We start from the raw sequence: 23,610 nt of genomic DNA, 5'->3' as shown, positions 1-23,610 counted from the left end.
ACAGTGTGCATGAACAGTAATAAAAACTGGAATTCTAAAATCCTAGAATTATTCTCCTATCCGAAAAAAACTCCCTAAACTAAAACCTTGGTGCTGTTATATAGGTCCTCAGCCCCAATGCTCACAAATCTATTTTAAGTCCAAGCCCATAAACGAAATAAAATAAAATCAGGACAAGTTAAGATAAGATTGGATGAAATAAAATCTGGAGAAAATAAAATCTAGATGGAATAAAATCTGGATAAGATAAGATTTGATAAAATAAAGTTATTATTATTATTATTATTATTATTATTATTAGTTAAACAAGCCGGCTTGTCAAACTTTTTTATAGTTTGGACTTGGCCTTTTAATCTAAAAAGGTTTTTTTAAAAGCTTGAGCTTGACCTTTATAGTAATAAAGCCGAGCCGAGCCGAGCCTCACATAAGCCGAGCCAAAGGCCCTCAACAAGCTGCTCAGCTCATTTCCACCCCTAGTATCACAGTCCTCCTATTGTACGTATCCCGCTTTTTCTCTTTTTCAGAATGATAGATACCACCACGCATATTGTTTCTGGTTCTATACTCCTTTCAGGACAGATTCCTCCATGAACAGTGGTATTTGGCTAAAGAGTGTTGTGTAGGTACGTATAAAAAAAAACAATTCGACATGCAAATTTCCAAACAGAGCACTAAAATGGCAAATATTACATACCTGGATATAACTAAATTTGGGTTTATACAACTGACTAATAAGATTTTAAAAAACAGTTTGCCATTGCAATTTCTACTTGATCATGATTTACTAAACATTTTCTTTGAGGAGTCTTTGTAATTGCAACATGACAATAATTAATTATGACTGTATCAATTATATTTGTCCATAGTATTTTCCAATACAAAATTCACGAGAAAACTATAACAACAACTGTGGTGGGTGAATGCATGCAAGTGATGCAACACAAACCTTGGGGTGGGGTCGATCCAATTCAGATGGCTATGACTAGGAGGGATGGTCTAGCTATAGGCCCAAAATGTTTGAACTTTGAATCTACATTTGGGCATATATATGTGTACTCTGCCAATACAAAACAATTATTTTATATTTTTATCATTTAATATTCAGTCTCTCTTTTACACAATTAATACATAGACCTTGAGTGAGTTTATCAGATGTGCATCAAGCATTTTTTTTTCTGTGGCTGTGCAAGATCTTTTACAGTTGCTGATGTGTGTAATTATAACCACCGCCATGATTGGTATGAGCCTCTGTCTAATCTTAAAGTAAAGCTTTTCTGCCTTTGATGAGTGTTAAATTGACTCGATATAATTGTTGTAGTTATAAACAATTGTACTTCATTATAAAGAGTTTTTATCTGCAATTTAAGTAACACGTTTAATCATAAAGTAATAGTATATACGTACTCCGAACAATGGTGGAAACAAAACTAACAATGATCGACATGGTAGTTATCAGACTAATTTAATAGTATGAATAACACAACATTTGATTCTGGGGGAAATAAAATAAAGTGAAAAAACTTGTGTAAAAGACAGATACACTTTGATAAAGGGGATCTAAATTGTTTTACAAAACATCAAATCATATTCGACTTAGCTAGAATTATGGTTAGAGTAACATGCAAGTAACTTTGTTACTTTGATTTTGATATTACTCCACACCGGAAAAATGATATATATAGTAACATAACAAGCATAATTAATTAGATTTCTTTATTTTACACAAAGAATCAAATTTTAATTTTCTTTATGATATCAAGATTCTAATCCATTTGATTCAACAGACTATACGTGAGCTGTTAGAATCAAGAATTAAAAATTAATTTTATTCATTGAAAAATCATTGAACCCTAATCAATAAGGTTTAATCGTTAGTGGAAGCAGAGAATGGAGAATGGAGACACATGGGATGATGCAAGGAACAAAAGTTTATGCAAGTGCTATCAACCGACATGTTAGATTGATGGGCTTGTCCACTGGGCCACTCATGCTGGGGGTTGATGTCATAATGATATAGTGTATTAATATAAAATAAAATTGTAGTAGAAAAATTAAATAAATAATGCTGTACATTCATACTGCATGGTCAATAATTTCAATCTTTTTGCTCATGTAGTATCACTTTTTAGTGTTGCTTAGAATAAACCGATGTTTTATCATTGTATTGGCAGATTGATCAATTTGTAGTCATTGCTATCTTCGTTTTTTTCTTCAAATTTGAGAGCCTTATTTAAATTCTGTTTTTAGATGTAAAGATTTGCATATTTAGTATAGTTTTGTACTTAAGATCAACTAGTTGTAATTCTCTGATAGAAAACATTAGCTAGATCACGTAGATTAAAATTCAAATAGTTGGTAAGTACTTTTAGTTTTGAAACCACATGTTGGGAATCTCTCCAATTTAGTGTGCACTGGATAATACTATTCTCTAATCCAAATCACATATTCGCTTGAATTTATTTACTTGAGATAATGAATGCATTCTTGCATGCCCACTTTAAAATCAACCTTGCCATTAATAAGCATTATTCTTTCACATGTACCCGTTTTGCAACTATGTACAACTTAAAAGGCAAAGAGACAATGCTTGGCTTCATCAAGACCAGTGGCAAGGAACAGGAGCACGATAGCAAAAAAGCATAAGCATGATCTTGTCTGCTATTGGTATTTAAGACCTATAAAACATTGAAAACATTGCATTGTGAACATTTCACGTGAATCATTGAAAACTACAATCTATTGTATCCTGAATGAAAGACCATTTGCAGAATTACCCTCCTCTTAAATGCCAAGTTGCCAAATTATTGTTGAAATTTATGGTGTGTGGACTCCAACTATGTATGGCCAGGTATGGAGGCTTCAAAAGTAGGACTTGATCAGTTGCTCAAATTTGAGAAATGTGTTCTGCCACAAGACGACGCAAAATCTTTCCGGTGGCAGTCTTGGGCAAAGAATCAGTAATGAAGACCTTTTCAGGGACTTTGAAAGATGCAAGATTCTTCTTGCAATATCTTAGCACCTCTGCATCATCAATGTTTGATCCTTCTCTTGGGATGACAGCACAATATATCTATTAAAAGGTAAAAATAAATATGATCAATATATACAAATTTCAAAGAACTAATAGACACATCATTTGAGCAAATTGCAATCCACAAATTTCTGAATTTTTTTCATTTATTCCTCTCCTAGTACAAACAAGAAAAAAGGTCATATACTAATCTTTTGAGAATTTTGAATTAATTATGAAGATTACGAAATATTGAACACTTTAAGGAAATTTTGGTAATATTGATGAAAAACAGTGAAGAGGTTCAAATAAAAATCGCCTGCTCTCAAATAAAAATCGTCACATGGTAATCCGAAGTAGTTTTTTGTCACATGGTAATCCAAAGCTAGTTCCATTTGCCAAAAGAGGTTCAAATAAAAATCGTCTGCTCTCAAATAGAAGAGTTTTCTTGTACACCACAAAATGTTGGTACATGATTAGAGTGTGATCTTTGAGGGCAGAAAGTGATAAAAGTTAAATGCCACATAAATCCTCGATTCGGTTTGGATTGACTTTCATGTACATGATACTAAGAAATAAAAAAAATTATTAAATGTTTTATATCAAAATATATAAGAGATATATGCACTACTACAAAAGCAGAATTCAACGTCGATTTAAATGGGTATACTACGTCGGTTGAAGACCGTCGTTGTCTGCGACGACGTAATAAATTCGATGACTTTCAAAGACGGTTATAGAAAACCGTCGTAGATATTACAGATTTCTAAGACGGGCTGTCGGTCAACCCTGTCTTTAGAACTTACTAGAGACTACGACGACCATAAGGACAGCACCGTCGTAGACATAATCTTGTTCTACGACGGTTGTTTCCAAAGGACCGTCGTAGTAAGGTCCACAATTCAAACACGGCTGTCAACAGCCCCGTCGTAGAAGTAACAACAGACTACGACGGGCATGGGGATAAGGGTCATATCACTACAACGGTGTTTTGTTGCGGACGATCGTCGTAAGAGACAGTGTTAATACTACTACGGTCACGTAACAACACCGTCGTTGAGATAAACGTGTTCTACGACGGTTGTATGGCATGGACCGTCGTAGACTTGTATTAATACTACTACGGTTTGCTTTGTAGGTCCGTCTTAGAAACATCACGTTTCTACGACGGTCGTTTCCTGTAGGTCCGTCTTAGAAACATCACGTTTCTACGACGGTCGTTTCCTTAGAACCGTCGTGGAATGTTTTTTTTTTTAACAGCAAATTGTGCAGTAATAATGTGATGGTTCCACGGTTTTATTTTTAACCTAAGCCTTGTGGATGGCTGTTCAGGTTATAGTACGTGCACAATTGTCCTATAATTTGAACCTGATCATAATAATCGGGAGAAATATACATTTAATTAGTCAAATTTAATCATAAGAGCACATAATTAAGGAATAAAAAGATGATATAAGCACTTTGAAAATCCTAAAAGCAAATGAAAAATGCTTCTTAGAAGGATACATGCATGATATATAATGTCTGCTGATTTTAAAGTCATTAAATTAAGACACAGAGCTTAATTAAGGATCCCTAGTGACTCAACCATTTGTTCATTGAAGTGATTACCTTGTAATAAGATCTGTTGAAGGTCACAGCTTGGTTGATGTGTCCCCCTGTAGCAACAACAAGAACAAACAAACCCAATAGATCATAGACTTAAATATGGTAATTTAGAGGAACAACAAAGTGACCACCACCCTGATGGTAATTTCAGGTCACCTGCAGGTTTAAACAAAGGAGGTGGGGGTACCTCCTTGTTATGAACAGAGAAGCTTCAATGGAGGGCAGCAGAGACATAACAGCAATGACAGAGGGTGAACTCACAAACACAGGGGTGCAGAAGGAAATAATACTCAAAAGAAAGGTCAACTGTTTGTGGCTGATGTCAACACCCAGTTGAAGAACAAAAACATCACTACTGATATCAAATAATTATTCAACAGGGAGGATAATAGACAGTGCTAAGATTCTTGTTTGGAGTTTTAGTGATTCAAATTTTTCAATTGGTGATGCATTAGTGACAGAAAATTTGCCTTCATTTGTTCATCATAAAAAGTGGTTTCCTGGAGCACAAGCTTTCGCGATAGGTGTCACCAGTATTGTGTTTGTGTTAATCATTGGTTTTGGTTATGTCGCATTTTTCGTTCTCCGTAGAAGAAAGACACAAGAAGAAGTTGAAGATTGGGAACTGGAGTATTGGCCTCACAGGATAGGTTTCCATGAGATCGATGCAGCAACAACGGTGTTTTTTGAAGAGAATGTGGTTGCTGTAGGAGGGACCAGGAAGGTATATAAAGGGGTTTTGCATGGGGTAGAAGTTGCAATCAAGAGAATTCCTCAAGAAAGGGAAGAAGGGATGAGAGAGTTTTTGGCCGAGGTTTCAAGCCTTGGCAGAATGAAGCACAGAAATTTAGTAGGATTAAGAGGCTGGTGCAAAAAAGAAAAGGGAAATTTGATTCTAGTTTATGACTTCATGAGCAATGGAAGTTTAGACAAATGGATATTTGAGTGTGAAGAGGGAATGATGCTAACATGGGAAGAGAGGATTCAAGTTTTGAAAAATGTAGCCACAGGGATTCTATACCTGCATCAGGGTTGGGAAGTTAAGGTCTTGCATAGGGACATTCAAGCAAACAATGTCCTTCTTCATAAGGACATGAATGCAAGGCTGGGAGATTTCGGATTGGCTCGTATGCATGATCATCAGGGACAAGTGGTCAGCACAACAAGAGTAATAGGGACACTAGGATACATTGCTCCTGAAGTGATTCAAAGAGGAACAGCGTGAACTTTGTCTTATGTGTTTGGTTTTGGAATATTGGTGTTGGAAGTAATTTGCGGACAAAGACCTATTGAAGAACATAAGCCGGGGCTAATTGAATGGCTGATGTCCTTAATGGTGCAAGGCCAATTGCACAGTGCAGTTGATGAAAGGTTGAAGGCTAAAGGGGGATACACCATAGAGGAAGGTGAGAGATTGCTTCATTTGGGTTTGTTGTGTTCACATACAGACCCTAGTATTAGACCAACAATGAGGCAGGTTGTGAAAATTTTGGAGGTGGAAATTGACAGCATTGAGTCTGATGAAGATAACATGGAAATGAGTTTGCTTGGAAAAATAAGATCAGCTACTACGTGGTCTAGAGCTGAATGTGCTTTACCATACAGTGGTTACCCTTCTTTTGATGAAGTTAAGATGTTCAGTTTTAATTCTAGGACTTCTAGAAGTGGCTCAAGTACCTTTCCAGGATCAGAATCAAAAATCACCAGTATTAATATGTAACCCCCATAGTTAGTTGAATAATTAGAGAGTTAGTTAGGGGATGAGTTGAAAAGGGGTTCAGAGGGAGATTCAACTCTTTCCATCAGTACTCATAACATTTCATACAAGCTACTGCAACTACCAAAATGTTTCATCTTAACGGCAATTATAAAGTAAATCAATTTACTTATGTAATTCATCAAATAAAACTTTTACAAACAACATACTTATATATAATTTATTCTCCAGTTTATTCAATTACAGACACAACTAAACATGAAGACAGTAAATCTGAAGCTCAAATTAAACATCATGGGTTTCATCAAGTTCAGTGTACTAACTTAGACCAAACGCTCAACGAAACTGATAATGTGGCACAGGATGACACACCACTGATGAAGGATGGTAGCAGGCTGTTCCCGAAAGTCATTCACTCACTGCCCGCAAGTCAGCTTCATCAACGAGCCCCACATAAACCCCACTGAAACGCAAAAAAAAATAAAAATTTACAACCCATAGCTGCAGATTACATAAGAAGGTAGACAAAAATTGTACTTTCTCTCACAAAACACACAATGTATCTTACCTTATGGAACCAGCTTATCTTCCTTAAACAGTACAATGTAGACCACGATGAAGACAACCAACTACAACCAAGAGCCTGAGACGACAATGAAGCAGAATCATAACATGAATGAAGGAATATAACACATGCAAATGAAGGGATACACAAAGAAGAGCTAAATGCACCCATACCTTTGTCGGCGACGGCTTCAAACGGAACGAGACGCAACGGACACGAGATGGTGGTTGTCGGAGACGATGGTCTTTGTCGGAGAAGATGCTCTGTGTAGCTAGAGCGCCAAAGCAATAATGAGTAGTCAAAAAAATGGAGAAAAGAAGTGATACGGCGCGCCAACGTATGAGATAGTAAGAAGCACGTGTCGTAAACGTGATACAATTTAGGATACAACGACGGGTCCTACCAAAGACCGTCTTTGAATGACAACAACAACAACCACCAGGGGGCCGCCACGTGTCTATACTAAACATACAACGACGGCTCTTCGGGTAAACCCGTCTTTGTATGTTAACGCATTAAATCACGTGCAATCCACGTGTACCACAAACAATACGAAGACGGGTGTTGCGGTAGGACCGTCTTTGATAACGTGTTTATACTGTAACCATACAAAGACGGGTGTTAGCCAAAAACCGTCTTTGTATTTTAACGCCTCCAATCACGTGGCCTACACGTGAAACTACCAACAATCCAAAGACGGGTATTTGGATAAAACCGTCTTTGGATTTTAAATCCTCAAATCACGTGGCTGCCACGTGAAAGTACTTTAAAAACAACGACGGTCTCGCCAGTGAACCGTCTTTGTATACTCGTCGGCCCACTCAAATGCTTGCCACGTGCTACCATTTACGATACAAAGACGGTTCTTTCCAAAAAACCATCTTTGTAACTTACCCAGCTAAATACGAATCGCCACAACAGCTGGATGTCTACGACGGGTAGCGGCAAACGTCGTCGTTCTGAAGCCCTTAATTACGGATATGCCACCGGTTGAGCTTCTACGACGTTTCTTTGAAACCGTCGTTGAATTGCTGACGTAGTAAGCTGCTTTTGTAGTAGTGATGATACAAAATAGTTTGTAGTAATAGTACTTTAACTTGTATTTTGAAAGACTTCTCTATATAAACAGCATTATATAAGGTTCACTTCCATTATTTTTGGAAATGTCTATTTTTTTCACCTAACGGAAAGGAAAACATCATGGAGGGAATGTTCTGTAAAAACAATTTGTTCTTCATATCCTTATTTTGAAACAAATCTTTTAAAATTTGAAGTGGTGGTTAAAAAATTTTCAATTTGATTTTTCCTTGCATATACCACATTTGTGTTAAGCAAAATTTAGATTCCCATATAGCATCTCCAATATGCCAAGTACCTATAAACAAATGTAGAATGATTTAGATTTATTTCTTAATTATTGTTAAAATCTAATTGAAAAACATAAAATTATTTGTCAATTTAATATCCTGAATTGAAAAACATAAAAACACACCTACACAACCACACCTACTATTTTTTTTTTCAAAACTATCCCCACCTCAATTTAGTGATATAATTTTAGTTGTCTTTGTGTGTGTGAGATGTATTGTTAATATTTCTAGCATCCTTCCTCATAAAATTTAGGGATGTAAAATAATTTGGTTTGCCTTTTATGTTTGTGTGCGTGATGTAATGTTAATGTTTACGACCAAGCTAAAAGTACCAAAAAATAATTTTTATCTAAAGGTTTTCTTGTAATAAATATAATGGGTGAAATTAGCCATAATCAAATTCTACTTTTTCTTTAATTTCCTTTTCATATACAGAGCCATATATAACATGAAACTGAATTTGTCCGTTTTCACACTGGACTAACAGCGCCAAGAATGAGAATGAGTCTGTCAGAGATTTAGTACACTCAAGAGTGTAAATATTTTTTACACTATCAACTAATCAATGGTTTACATTTCAACATGATATGAAAATGGTAATATATAGGTAGTATTTGAGTTAAGCTCATGAAAGCCAAATTAGAAGCCCTGCAACTGCAACCAAACTTTCTAACAATCTCTTCCCGATATAAGATTCACTATTCTTAGCTGAGGCCGTTTCATCTGTTCCTTCTGGGAACTTCCTTCAACTGAATGTAAAAACATAAGTTGTTATATGACAACTAACAAGACTGATAGATCATTCATTGCATAGAAAATGGAAACATAACACTGTAGTGTAGTGTTCTTTAAGAAAAAGGAAGGCTTAATTAGAAATTGAACGTACCAGAACACTGTGAGAGATTATCAGGTGTTTTGCAAAGAGAAGGGAGACCAACAGCAATTGTCATGTTAGTCTTCAAGCCTAGACATTATTTTAACATTATTAGATGCTACTTGTTTATTTCGTACGTTATTGTTGTCTGAAGCATAGACACGTTGTGGAATTCCTTAGAAATTGTTAGGAGTGGTGTGTGAGAATTCCCTCGGCCTGAGGCATACGCATGGTTGAGGACACCACAAAATTAACACATTGTCATTTCGTCGCATGGTTGAGTTATGATATTTAGACATTTAGGTTTATTGTAAAAATTAAGGTTATAGTATATCAAAATCTTGCCCATAACTTAGTATTTCTATCTTTTTACGGCTATTTTGACAATATGACTCTTTTTTCAGGAGTGTGTGATTTAGGCTCATTCAATTTAGAAACACTACATGATTATAGCTTATAATATTAAGATAATTGTATATTAATTAAATGAATTTGATAATATAAAGATGATCGTGAAAAGTTTACGAAAGATAGTGTGCGTGAGCAAGAGGAATATGTTAGCTATTTAGGTGTAACTTATTGGAAAGTAAGACATAGTCATATAGATGTGGTAGGTTTAACCCTTGCTGCCAAAGTAAAAAATTAAGTGGGAAAAAAAAAGATAGAAACCCTCAGGGTAGCTTATAGTTAGGAGGGCTCAATATGTCTCCCTTGACCAAACAATTTTTATAAAATCATAATATTTTTGTGTATAAAATTTACTTTAAAATACATTTAGTCAAACATTTTAGTTTTAGCTTTATAATTTCAAAAACCTAAGACTTAATATATGAGAAAAATTTGCTAAATAAAATATGAGATCAGCTGAATTTTTTATTTTAATAAATTTTAAAATAAAAAATAATATATTAGAAAAGTGTGTTAACATTTCTCTTGAAATGATTAGTGTTTTTGCTAGCCTATGTTCCTAACCGCAACAGGCGCCAGAAATTGTGGGTTAACCAGGCATAGAGAAATTCCAAAGGTTGTGAGTTGTAACAAGTCTTTGAAAATCACATGTCCTTCAAAAAAAATCCAAATAAACTGAAACAATGTTTGACTGATCTATTTCCTATCTTCAAAGTTAAACTGCTTCTGGTGAAGAGGGAATTTCAAGACATTGGTTTTTCCCCAAAAGCAACTTAACTCTAATGAGAATGTGAAAACTAACATTCACACCCGTGATGAAAATTATAGTGCGGTCTCATTCCACTGTCTCAATTAAATAAAAAATATACAAAATATCACAATAAGGATATGTTAATTAAGAATTTAATTTAAATACACTTTCATTTGCAATTAATTAGTTATATATATTTCCTATAACTTTTTTACTAATTGTTTTACAAATCATTTGGTGATTTCTAATTAATTAACAATTTAAATTTTTACACTCTATCAAAATTAAACTCATATATTAACAGCATCAAAGTTATTTTCGTTTTAATTTTGATACTTTTGTTCTAATTAAGTAGTACTAGCAGTTGCCATTCTCATTATTTTATTATACGTACATTCTACATTCTGCTTACAACTTGCAATGAATGGAAAAAGTGGAGCTTGGACATCATTTGTCTGCATGACATTAACCCACTAACAAAAAGTGAGTGGAAATTTTTAGACAAAATAGATGAATAATTATTAATGTTCAACCATCATTGGAAGTGGAAAGTTCGTTATGAGAAAGAAAAGCAGTTCGCCAAAATGGAAAGCAGTATAGGTAAAGAAAGCTCAAGTAATTTTCAACTTCTAGACATTCCATGTAGAGATAAGAAATGACAGTTCATAGAAAAGAAAAGGAAAAAAAAATGATGGCTTAAAGATCTTTATCTTTGAGCTGTTTGTCTCTACTAATCAACTATAGTTAGCTATTTTAATTTATGATTGTCAACTTGAGATACCATTAAGATAAAAGTGGTGTGAAAAAAGAGCATCAAAGTAGGCGTACGTATGGCGTCGATCAAGAGTCACATCACTTGTTCTGTGAGGGAAACAAAAAACATTACAAGTTCAAAATTAAAAATAATAGAATTCCCTTTATAAAACACATATATAATTTGTTTCTCAATTCTCATACGAAAAAACCACTTGCACTAATGGGTTGGTACAAGGGTCCTTGTGGCAGCCATCGTGCACAACAATGCAAATTCCCTGACTTGGTAAAAAAGGCTAGGAAGGAATTCGTAAAAACCACTGAATCAAATTCTTTTGTAACATTTGGAACTATGTGAGTGAGATTTTCAAAACACCAAACAGTTATAGTATCAAATGTTGTATCTTCAAATTTGGCTTCTTTCTACGAAATAAAGTTTCAAAAACGGAAGACCGAGAGCTTAATTAGACATAGAATTCAAATGGAGCATGTCATCATTGACATGAAGACTGATGAGAAGATTGAAATAACATTTCTTACATAGAATTCAAAGATTTCACACGTAGTCCATTGTTTAGAATAAACTGCTACATATATATAACCCGTTGTTAAAAAGAATAATAAAAAAAATAAAAGATTTAATTATCCTTTTGACCCTTAAAGTCACGACAATATTTTTTTTAGTCCTTATAGTTTAACTCATGGGACCAGAAACTCACAATCACACACTTTATCTGCAGCAATCAAAACCATCATCCCATTGGAACGATCAACTTAGTTCAATGCTGTGATACCACTCCAACTTGATGAGAGACTGTCAAGAAGGAGATTACATCATGGCAATTGGCAAATGCTAAGCTTGCAGAGGTCGGTGGCAGACTCAAGAATAATGGAATGTGTAGTGGCTTTGTCTCATACCTCCACTACACTTCATTTGTACCTGAGCTTGCTTTCCTATTTTTATTAATTTTGTTCATGTTTATGTGTGAGTTGAATCTTCCCCGCGAGGACCAAAAGATAAAAAAAAATTGTAAATATAAGAACCAAAATGAATGTCTTAAACTATAGGGACTAAAAAAAATTATCACAACTATAAGGACTAAAAGTGTAATTAAATCAAAATAAAATAAACTAGAGCAAAATAATGGTGGTGTGGATTCAACCTTTTTCGTTTTCCTTCTTCTTCATGGCAGTGCTATATGCAACTCATGTTCTTCTCTTGATATTGTCCACTGCAACAACTCTCCACTTCAGTGCAAGCAAGGCAGCAAGGCTCAATATGACTTGCAGCGAGAAGGAAAGGAATGCACTCCTCAGCTTCAAGCATGGACTAGCAGACCCTTCAAACAGGCTTTCATCGTGGTCTGACAAATCGGATTGCTGTACATGGCCAGGGGTTCACTGCAACAACACAGGTAAAGTCATGGAAATCAATCTTGACACACCTGCGGGCTCTCCCTATAGGGGGTTGAGTGGAGAGATTAGTCCTTCTTTGCTTGAACTAAAATATTTGAATCGTTTGGACTTGAGTTCAAATTATTTTGTTCTTACACCAATACCAAGCTTCCTAGGCTCATTGGAGAGTCTGAGATACTTGGACCTTAGCTTAAGTGGGTTCATGGGATTAATCCCTCATCAACTAGGAAACCTCTCAAACCTGCAGCACCTTAATCTTGGATACAATTATGCTCTTCAGATAGATAACCTTAATTGGATATCAAGGCTATCTTCCTTGGAGTACCTTGATTTGAGTGGTTCAGACCTTCATAAACAAGGTAACTGGCTTCAAGTACTGAGTGCACTTCCATCTCTTTCAGAACTACACTTGGAGAGCTGTCAAATTGATAACTTAGGACCACCAAAAGGAAAAACCAACTTCACACATCTCCAAGTCCTTGATCTTTCAATTAACAATCTCAATCAGCAAATCCCTTCATGGCTATTTAATCTCAGCACAACTCTTGTCCAACTTGATTTACACAGTAACCTTTTACAGGGACAAATTCCACAAATAATATCAAGCCTTCAGAACATAAAAAATATAGACCTGCAGAACAACCAGCTCAGTGGGCCACTTCCAGATTCATTTGGCCAGCTTAAGCATCTTGAAGTTCTAAATCTCAGTAATAATACCTTTACTTGTCCAATTCCCTCACCATTTGCAAACTTGTCATCCTTGAGAACTTTAAACCTGGCTCACAACCGACTGAATGGAACCATTCCTAAGAGTTTTGAGTTCCTCAGAAACCTGCAGGTATTAAATCTTGGAACTAATTCTTTGACTGGTGATATGCCTGTAACTCTTGGAACTCTCTCAAATTTAGTGATGTTAGACCTTTCATCTAATTTGTTAGAAGGATCTATAAAAGAGTCAAATTTTGTAAAACTTTTGAAATTAAAGGAACTACGTTTGTCTTGGACAAACTTGTTCCTCAGTGTCAACTCAGGATGGGTTCCTCCTTTTCAGCTTGAATATGTTTTACTGAGCTCCTTTGGAATAGGTCCTAAGTTTCCAGAATGGCTAAAAAGGCAAAGTTCTGTGAAGGTTTTGACAATGTCTAAGGCAGGTATCGCAGACTTGGTTCCAAGTTGGTTTTGGAATTGGACTTCGCAAATTGAATTCCTGGATCTGTCAAACAATCTGTTAAGTGGAGACCTATCTAACATCTTTCTCAATTCCAGCGTCATAAATTTGAGTTCTAATTTGTTCAAGGGTACATTGCCAAGTGTGTCTGCAAATGTTGAAGTGCTGAATGTTGCCAATAACTCAATTTCCGGAACAATTTCTCCCTTTTTATGTGGAAAGGAAAATGCTACTAATAAGTTAAGTGTGCTTGATTTTTCAAATAATGTCTTATATGGTGATCTTGGTCACTGTTGGGTGCATTGGCAAGCATTGGTGCATTTGAACTTGGGTAGTAACAATTTGTCTGGTGTTATTCCAAACTCCATGGGGTATCTGTCTCAACTTGAGTCTTTGTTGTTAGACGACAACCGCTTCTCTGGATATATTCCTTCAACACTGCAAAATTGCTCTACAATGAAATTCATTGACATGGGCAATAACCAACTTTCTGACGCAATACCAGATTGGATGTGGGAAATGCAATATCTAATGGTTCTTCGTCTAAGATCCAACAATTTCAATGGCAGCATTACTGAAAAGATTTGTCAACTTCCCTTATAGTGCTGGATCTTGGCAATAACAGCCTGTCAGGATCCATTCCAAATTGTTTGAATGACATGAAGACAATGGCTGGTGAAGATGACTTCTTTGCCAACCCTTTAAGTTATTCATATGGCTCTGACTTCAGTTATAACCACTACAAGGAAACTCTTGTCTTAGTTCCCAAAGGAGATGAGTTAGAGTACAGAGACAATCTGATATTGGTGAGAATGGTTGATCTTTCAAGTAATAAGCTGTCTGGAGCAATTCCATCTGAAATTTCCAAGCTATCTGCTTTGCGGTTTTTGGACTTGTCTAGAAATCATCTGTCTGGAGGGATACCAAATGACATGGGAAAAATGAAATTGTTAGAATCCCTTGATCTCTCACTAAATAACATTTCAGGTCAAATCCCTCAAAGCTTATCTGATTTGTCCTTCCTCAGTGTCCTGAATCTATCATACAACAACTTATCAGGCAGAATTCCCACGAGCACCCAACTTCAGAGCTTTGAAGAACTTAGCTACACTGGAAATCCTGAGCTTTGTGGTCCTCCTGTAACAAAAAATTGCACAGACAAGGAAGAGTTGACAGAGAGTGCTTCTGTTGGACACGGTGATGGTAATTTCTTTGGAACATCAGAGTTTTATATCGGTATGGGAGTTGGATTTGCAGCAGGATTTTGGGGTTTTTGCAGTGTTGTTTTCTTCAACAGAACTTGGAGGCGTGCTTATTTTCATTATCTTGACCACTTGAGAGATCTGATTTATGTGATAATAGCTTTGAAGGTAAGAAGGTTACTTGGGAAATTGTGAGTTTACATGTTAACTGTTAGGAGTGAGAGACATTACAACGTGTTATTCTAGACATTAAAAATGTGAAAAGGTTTACCATACTATGTACATGTTCATATGGGGAGTCTGTTTGTTTTGCTTTCATTGGTAATAAATGTTCTTAATGTTAAGAGAACTAGACGAGCTTCAGACTTGAGCATCAAATTCTGTTTTGTATTTATGACGCATTATTGTCTTCTACTAACTGTGCACTAACAATGACTTAACAAACACCCCATGTAATTGTTGGGGTTAAATCAATGAAAAAATTGTTGGGGTTTAGTTTCATTGAAGTTTCTATCACCTAATAACTACACATTCATATTTAATAAAGGTTATATTATCATAAACCCATCATATTATTTTCACTTTAATTCCTAGTGAAGAGACCTAAATCCCTTGATTACACTATCAATCCCTTAAATTAATATAACTAAATGATTTTCATTATGATAAAGTGTTTATTGATGCTCAATTCTTTTTATCTTATTCCTAGACATAAAAAAATTTAGGTGTTTTTTGCAATTCGTAGTTCAAAGAAATTTTTTAATTACAATTGAATAAAAAAATCATAGATTAAACCAAAAATACATATTAAACATAGAAGAGAAACAATTAGAATGCTTTATTCAATAAATAAAAAATAGTCATTACATGAAAGATGAACCAATTATATTCAACTCCAACAAAAGAGAAGATTAGTTCATGACAATAAAAAAGCATAAAAGCCATATATCACATAAATATCCTAAAATGACACCAAAATCTAAGAATACATGATAATTATCTATCATCCAAACTTAACTCAGGATAAAAAAAAAGTAGCACATTAAAATTTTATAGGGATAGAAATGATATATTTTACCCTATTTTTTTCATGCTTGACTTAACTCTCAACATTTGTTGTCAATGATAAGAATCTTTGGCATAGATTTGATGGAGTGGCCTATGGTTCAAGTTGAAAAAGTGGGAACCTTGATATGGATTTGGTGGAGTTGTCTGCGGTTTGTCTAGAAGACAATTTTTTTTTCTTTTCTTTTATTTTGAATAATAAAAATTTGATCATTTAAAATTAGTTATAGGTTCAAATTGCATGTAATAGAATACTTGAATTTAATAATGCAAGACTTTTTTTGTTGTTTATTTAACACAGGTGTAACCAAAGAATTGATTTAAATGGTTAAAATTTGAAGACTAATTATTAAGCCAAATTTAATTACCTTTATTGTAAACTAATAATTTTTTTAAAATATTAATATTTATTTATAATAAAATTTGCATTAATTTAAGCAATTCTATACGTTAAAATAAAAAAATAAAATGTTTCTTATTTTAATATTTGGCACAAGAATAAATTATATTTCTTTATAGATTATTTAAGTTATCTCCTGAATTATTTTTTAAAAATATTATATTGAACGTGAGTATTTTTATGATTGCTTAAATTTGGCACTTAAAATTATTTAAAAAGTAAAATGGAAATTAAAATTATGTTGCTCCTATTAGTATTTAAGTTGATAACTTGTAAAGAAAATAAAAAAAAAATATGATACTAATTTTTATGATAAAAAATTAAGATTCATTTTCAAATTAATTAGAAATAGACAATTAACACAAAAAATATTTCCAAATAATGATAATATATAAAACTGAAAAGCTTATGCATTAAGAATGCAAATCTTCATAAGTTAGATATTTCAATAAATTATATATTTATTTTTCTCTTCTATCACTATTCTTAAAATATCACCACACAAGTAAATGAAATTCAGACAAAGACTTTAATATATGAAGACTTGTGGTCTAACAACAAAATAGCTAAGACCATAGATAAATAATTTTAAAAACATGCCACACTTCTTGGTATATCATATCCTCTAATTTACTTTTTATGCTAAATATGATCTACAATATATGGAGAAATTTGGACCAAGACTTATAAAAGGAAAAGTTATGATCTCAATAATTATGATAGACCAATTTAAACAAGCATTTTACACTTCTTTGTATCTTACTAATTAATTTTTTATGAAAAAGAAAATAATATTTAGGCTAAAATACAATTAGAAATAGACGACACAACAATCTTTCCGATTAATGACAATGAAAATTAGTCTTTTTTCACATATAAGAAGAATATTATTTTGTAAATTAAAAAATAGATCAAAATTAAATAGCTAGATTAAAACGAAAGAGTCTTTTTTATATAGATTTTTTAACCGAAATAGTCTTTAAATTAGATCATTTTCCTATAATTGATGTATTCATCATTTATAATTTTTTTCCTTGCTTACTTAATTCTAAACATTTGTTGTCAATGATAAGGAACTTGATATGAAGGTAATGTAGTGACCTATGGTTCATGTTGAAGAAGATAGAGACCTAAATATGGTTGGCTGGACTTTGTGGAGTGTCCTAAGGTTCAAGATGAAAAAATGAACGACATTGACTTGGACTTGATGGAGTAGTCTATGGTTCAAGTGGGAAAAGTGGGGTCCTTGATATGAATTTGGTGGAGTGGGAAGTGGTTTGTCTAGGAGACTAGACAATTTTATTTTCATTTCTTTTATTTGGAATAATAAAAATTTGATATTTTAAAATTAATTATAGGTTCAAACTGCAAGTAATAGAATATTTGAATTTTATAAGGCAAGACATTTTGTTATTTACTTAACACGCACAGGTTTAACGAAAGGAATAATTGATTTAAATAATAATTAAAATTTTAAGACTAATTAAGCCGAATTTAATTACCTTTGCTGTAAACTACTCAAAGTTTTAAAAAAATTATTAATATTTTCTTAAAATAAAAATTTCATTGATTTAAGAAATCCTATACTGTAAATTAAAATAAAATGTTTCTTATTTTAGTATTTGGGACAAGAATAAAATATACTTCTTTGTAGAAGATTGTTTAAGTTATCGTATAAATATTTTTTTTAGAATATTATATTGAACGTGATTATTTTTATCATTGTTCAAATTTGGCACTTACAATTATTTTAAAAGTAAAATGAAAATAAAAATTATGCTTCTCCTATTATTTAAGTTGACAACTTATAAAAAAAAATACAAAATATGATACTATTTTTTTTATAGAAAAAAGTTAAATTCTTTTTCACCACTTCTTTTTATATCAATAATTAATTTTTATATGATAAAGAAAATCATATTTAGGTTTGAATACAATTAGAAATAGATGACACAGACAACCTTTTCAATTGATGACAATTAAATTTAGTCTTTTTTTTCATATATAAGATAATATTATTTTGTGAATTGAAAAATTGATCAAAATTAAATTGTTGGATTGGAACTAAATACTCTTTTTTTATATTGATTTTTTAACCGAAATAGTCTTTAAAGTACACCCTTTTCCTATAATTATTGATGTATTCATCAATTATATTTTTTTTCCTTGCTTGACTTAACTCGCAACATTTGTTGTCAATGACAGGGAACTTGATATGAAGGTAATGCAGTGACCTATGGTACCTATGGTTCAAGTTGAAGAAGTCAGACCATGACATGGCTGGACTTTGTGGAGTGTCCAAAGGTTCAAGATGAAAAAATGGAAAACCTTGAGATGGACTTGATGGTGTGAGCTATGGTTTAGAAGACAATTTTCTTTTGCATTATTTTTAGTTGGAATATTGAAAAATTGATAATTTAATATTAATTATGGGTTGGGATATGATGAAATAGAAGACTTGATTTTTTTTTAAATGTTAGACTTTTGTACGTAACAAAAGTTTAACGAAAGGATTGATTAAATAATGGTTAAAATTTGAAGTTTAATGACACCAAATTTTCATTTAATCAATTCTATAGGGTAAATTAAAATAAAATAATGGTTAGCAAAGTAATTTTTTGTCACATGGTAATCCAAAGCTAGTTCCATTTGCCAAAAGAGGTTCAATTAAAGATCGACTGTTCCCAAATAGAAGAGTTTTCTTGTACGACACAAAATTTTGGTACATGATTAAAGTGTGATATTTTAGGGCAAAAAGTGATAAAAGTTAAATGCCACATAAATCCTCGATTCGGTTTGGTTTGACTTTCATGTACATGTTACTAAGAAATAAATAAAAAATTAATAAATGTTTTATATCAAAATATATAAGAGATATATGATACAGAATAGTTTGTAGTAATAGTACTTGACTTATATTTTCAAAGACTTCTCTATATATAAACAACATTATATAAGATGCATTTTCATTATTTTTGGAAATCTCTATTTGTTTTTCACCTAAAGGAAAGGAAAACATCATGGAGGAAATGTTCTCTAAAATCAATAATTTGTTCTTCATATCTGTTGGCTCTTCTCTCCTGGAAATGTCACCAGAGTTTCTTAACAAATTGGCTCATTGATTTTAAGACAAAATCTGACAGAAAATCTTCATTCATTCATGTGTTTCAATCTTTGGTTAAATGGAATATACATTATTTTTTTTACCTTTATTCTTTAGTCCCTTGTTTTGGTTACAGGTTTACAGAATATCACAAATTCTCAGCTCCTTGCTTTTTACATCTTCACCATGACACCCTTTCCTAATATGCTAATAGTAACACAGATAATAAAGACCCCAAGGGGAGGGAAAAATATATATACCTTTGAAAGATTGAGTCTTCTGAAATGTTATGTAAAATGAGGAAATGTTCTCAAAGAAGAAAGTAAGAAGGTAAGGGAAAACTTGAATATTCTCATTGCCTCATAATCATTATTACATGGTATTATATAAGTGGTTTCATAACAGAATTGTGCTGAGCTGGATAAGTAGGAATCATTCTAGAATATGGAAGTAACAGAATTGGTTATATATCTCTTAACAATTTTCCTATTAAGCATGAGGCTGAATGTATGAGGCTGCTATGTAGCTGTATTCTTTAAACGTAGTCCTTTAAGTAGCTGGGCTTAACAATTCTTCTTTTGGGCTTTTCTTCTCCTTGCACCCCCTTTTTCTTCTCTTGAGCTGAACTCTGATCTTCTTCTTCCTCAGCATCTTCTTCTTCATACCCTGTACCCGTATCAATATCCTTATTTTGAAACAAATCTTTTAAAATTTGAAGTGGCAGATAAAAATATTTCAATGTCATTTTTCCTTGCATACCACATTTGTGTTAAGCAAAATTTAGATTCGCATATAGCATCTCCAATATCCCAAATACCTATAAACAAATGTAAATGTAGAACGATTTAGATTTATTTCTTAATTATTGTTAAAATATAATTGAAAAACATAAAATTATTTGTAAATTTAATATCCTGAATTTAATGCATTCATGTGATTCTCAATGAATTAATCGTTACATCAACATTGTTCTCCAATGATATTGGATGTTCGTTTTGCCACAAATGATACGCGATTGAAGAAATATCAGTTATTATCAAATGAAATTAAGTGCAATAAATATTAGTTGTCAAGTATCAATTATAATACGAAATTAATGATTAAATTGTCAAATATTTTTACGATAATAAATACGGAATTTTTTTGATGATTAGAATTTAATACAATTATTTAAATTAGGTAGCAATTATTCTTAACGGATACGAAAACTAATGTCCCTATTTGAATTAAAAAAGAATTTGATTCACTAAAAACAACCTATATGCAAATTTTTTTGTATAAAATTAATTTTAATGTGTAGCTAAATATAACATTGAATGGGAAAAAAATCACATAATATAACATTGCATGGGAAAAAAATCACATATAACTATATGGTATAGTAACGCGATGTTTAATCTGATGCGAGATGAAATTTGATAGTCAGGCCTCCAAACCAATTCGTGAATTTCATAAGGTGTAAGTAAGTGATTGTCCAAACAACAAAATATTAAAGAAAATTTTCAAACAACAATGAACACAACCAGAGGAAAAGATAAATAATAAACAAATCACGTTAAACCATGTTACTTATATAAGGCAAAAACGTGTACTCCATGATTAAAGTTTAATCATGCACCATAACAATTTAGAAAAATTCTATATTAAAATGAAAGTTTAAATGTTTTATTTATTGTAATGTACGTTTCATTTTAATCAACCCTATAATTCTACAACGATTTTTAAATACGGAACTCATCATGGATTTTTGATTTTATCATAGCTCATAATTATATAAAGATTTTCTCAACAAAAAAACACACCTACACAACCACACCTACTATTTTTATTTTTATTTTTCAAAACTATCCCCACCTCAATTAAGTGATATAATTTTAGTTGTCTTGGTGTGTGAGAGATGTATTGTTAATATTTATAGCATCCTTCCTCATAAAATTTAGGGATATAAAATAATTTGGTTTGCCTTTTATGTGTGTGTGCGTGATGTAATGTTAATGTTTACGACCGAGCTAAAAGTACAAAAAAATAATTTGTATCTAAAGGTTTTCTTGTAATAAATATAATGGGTGAAATTAGCCATAATCAAATTCTACTTTTTTTTATTTCCTTTTTATATACAGTGCCATATATAACAGGAAACTGAATTTGTCCGTTTTCACACTAGACTAACAGCGCCAAGAATGAGAATGAACATAATTTTCACCAACTTTGATCTGTAGACTCTAGGTTAGTATTAAAAACAAAACAATTCTCCAATGAGAATGAACATAATTGTCAGTATGTCAGAGATTTAGTACACTCAAGAGTGTAAATATTTTTTACACTATCAACTAATCAATGGTTTACATTTCAACGTGATATGAAAATGGTAATATATAGGTAGTATTTGAGTTAAGCTCATGAAAGCCAAATTAGAAGCCCTGCAACTGCAACCAAACTTTCTAACAATCTCTTCCCGATATAAGATGCACTATTCTTAGCTGTGGCCGTTTCATCTGTCCCTTGCTTTCTACCATTCTGGGAACTTCTTTCAACTGAATGCACAAAAGAACACCAATTGTCCACTAAAGAGTTATATATTATTTCTCGTGGTTATTTATTTATTTTTATCTAGAGCTTAGTGTTCATGTGAAGAGCTTGAGACGGTGGAAGACTAAGTTTCAAATGAATATTGACGGTTTTTGACTTACTATAAATCAATTTTGTGTTATTAAATATTTTACGGGTACGTCATTATTTAGCTAATGTTAATTTAAAACAATTTTTTATAATTTTATTTTCTTCAAAAAATGCATTTTCCCTCAAGGCCTCAACAACAAACCGGCACCTGCAACATCATCCCAACCATCCCTATTATATTTGACAACCACACCCGTGATGAAAATTATAGTGCGGTCTCATTCCACTGTCTCAATAAATAAAAAATATACAAAATATCACAATGAGGATATGCTAATTAAGAATTTAATTTAAATACACTTAGAATTGCAATTAATTATATATATTCTCCTATAACTTTTTTAGTAATTGTTTTACAAATCATTAGGTGATTTCTAATTAATTAACAATTTAAATTTTTACACTGTGTATCAAAATTAAACTCATGTATTAACAGCATCAAAGTTATTTTCGTTTTAATTTTGATACTTTTGTTCTAATTAAGTACTACGTACTAGTAGTTGCCATTCTCATTATTTTATTATATGTACATTCTACATTCTGCTTACAACTTGCAATGAATGGAAAAAGTGGAGCTTGGACATCATTTGTCTGCATGACATTCACACCACTCACAAAAAGTGAGTGGAAATTTTTAGACAAAATAGATAAAGAATGATTAATGTTGAACCATCATTGGAAGTGGAAAGTTCATTATGAGAAAGAAAAGCAGTTCGCCAAAATGGAAAGCAGTATAGTTAAAGAAAGCTCCAGTTTTCAACTTCTAGGCATTCCATGTAGAGATAAGAAATGACAGTTCATAGAAAAGAAAAGGAAAAAAAAATGATGGCTTAAAGATCTTTATTTGTGTGAGTGTTACTGCTTGCACCTCCTTGCTTGCTATGCTATCATTTACTTAACAAACAAAGGTGTAACGAAAGGATTGATTTAAATAATAGTTAAAATTTGAAGATTAATTAAACTAAATTTAATTACCTTTGATTTAAAGTATTAAAAAAATGATTAATATTTTCTTAAAATAAAATTTCATTGATTTAAGCAATTCTATATTGTGATCTAAAATATTTTTTTTCTTATTTTAGTATTCGATCTGCACAAGAATAAATCATATTTCTTAGTAGATTATTTAAGTTATCGTATGTATATATTTTTTTTAGATTATTATATTGAACATGAGTAATTTTATGATTGCTTAAATTTGGCAATTAAAATTATGTTTCTCCTATTATTTAAGTTGATGACATGTAAAAAAATACAAAATATGCTACTAATTTTTTTTAGAAAAAAAAGTTAATATTCTTTTTCACACTTCTTTTTATATCACTAATTAATTTTTATATGATAAAGAAAATAATATTCATGTTCGAATACAATTAGAAATAGATCACACAACAACCATTCCAATTAATGACGATTAAATCTAGTTTTTTTTCATATATAAAGAAAATATTATTTTGTGAATTAAAAAATTGATCAAAATTAAATAGCAAGATATGAACGAAATAATCTCTTTTTATATAA

The 23,610-nt window shown here is 32.2% G+C and overlaps 2 pseudogenes; both read left to right on the top strand.

Moving 5' to 3' along the window:
* Positions 1-2,850: 2,850 nt before the first annotated feature.
* Positions 2,851-6,338, top strand: LOC100783963 (L-type lectin-domain containing receptor kinase VII.1-like; annotated as a pseudogene).
* Positions 6,339-12,242: 5,904 nt separating this feature from the next.
* LOC106796363 (receptor-like protein EIX2) lies at positions 12,243-15,126 on the top strand (annotated as a pseudogene).
* Positions 15,127-23,610: the final 8,484 nt, after the last annotated feature.

Source organism: Glycine max, chromosome 16 (genome assembly GCF_000004515.6).
Source record: "Glycine max cultivar Williams 82 chromosome 16, Glycine_max_v4.0, whole genome shotgun sequence".
NCBI lineage: Eukaryota > Viridiplantae > Streptophyta > Magnoliopsida > Fabales > Fabaceae > Glycine > Glycine max.
This window is presented reverse-complemented; position numbering and strand designations above follow the sequence as displayed.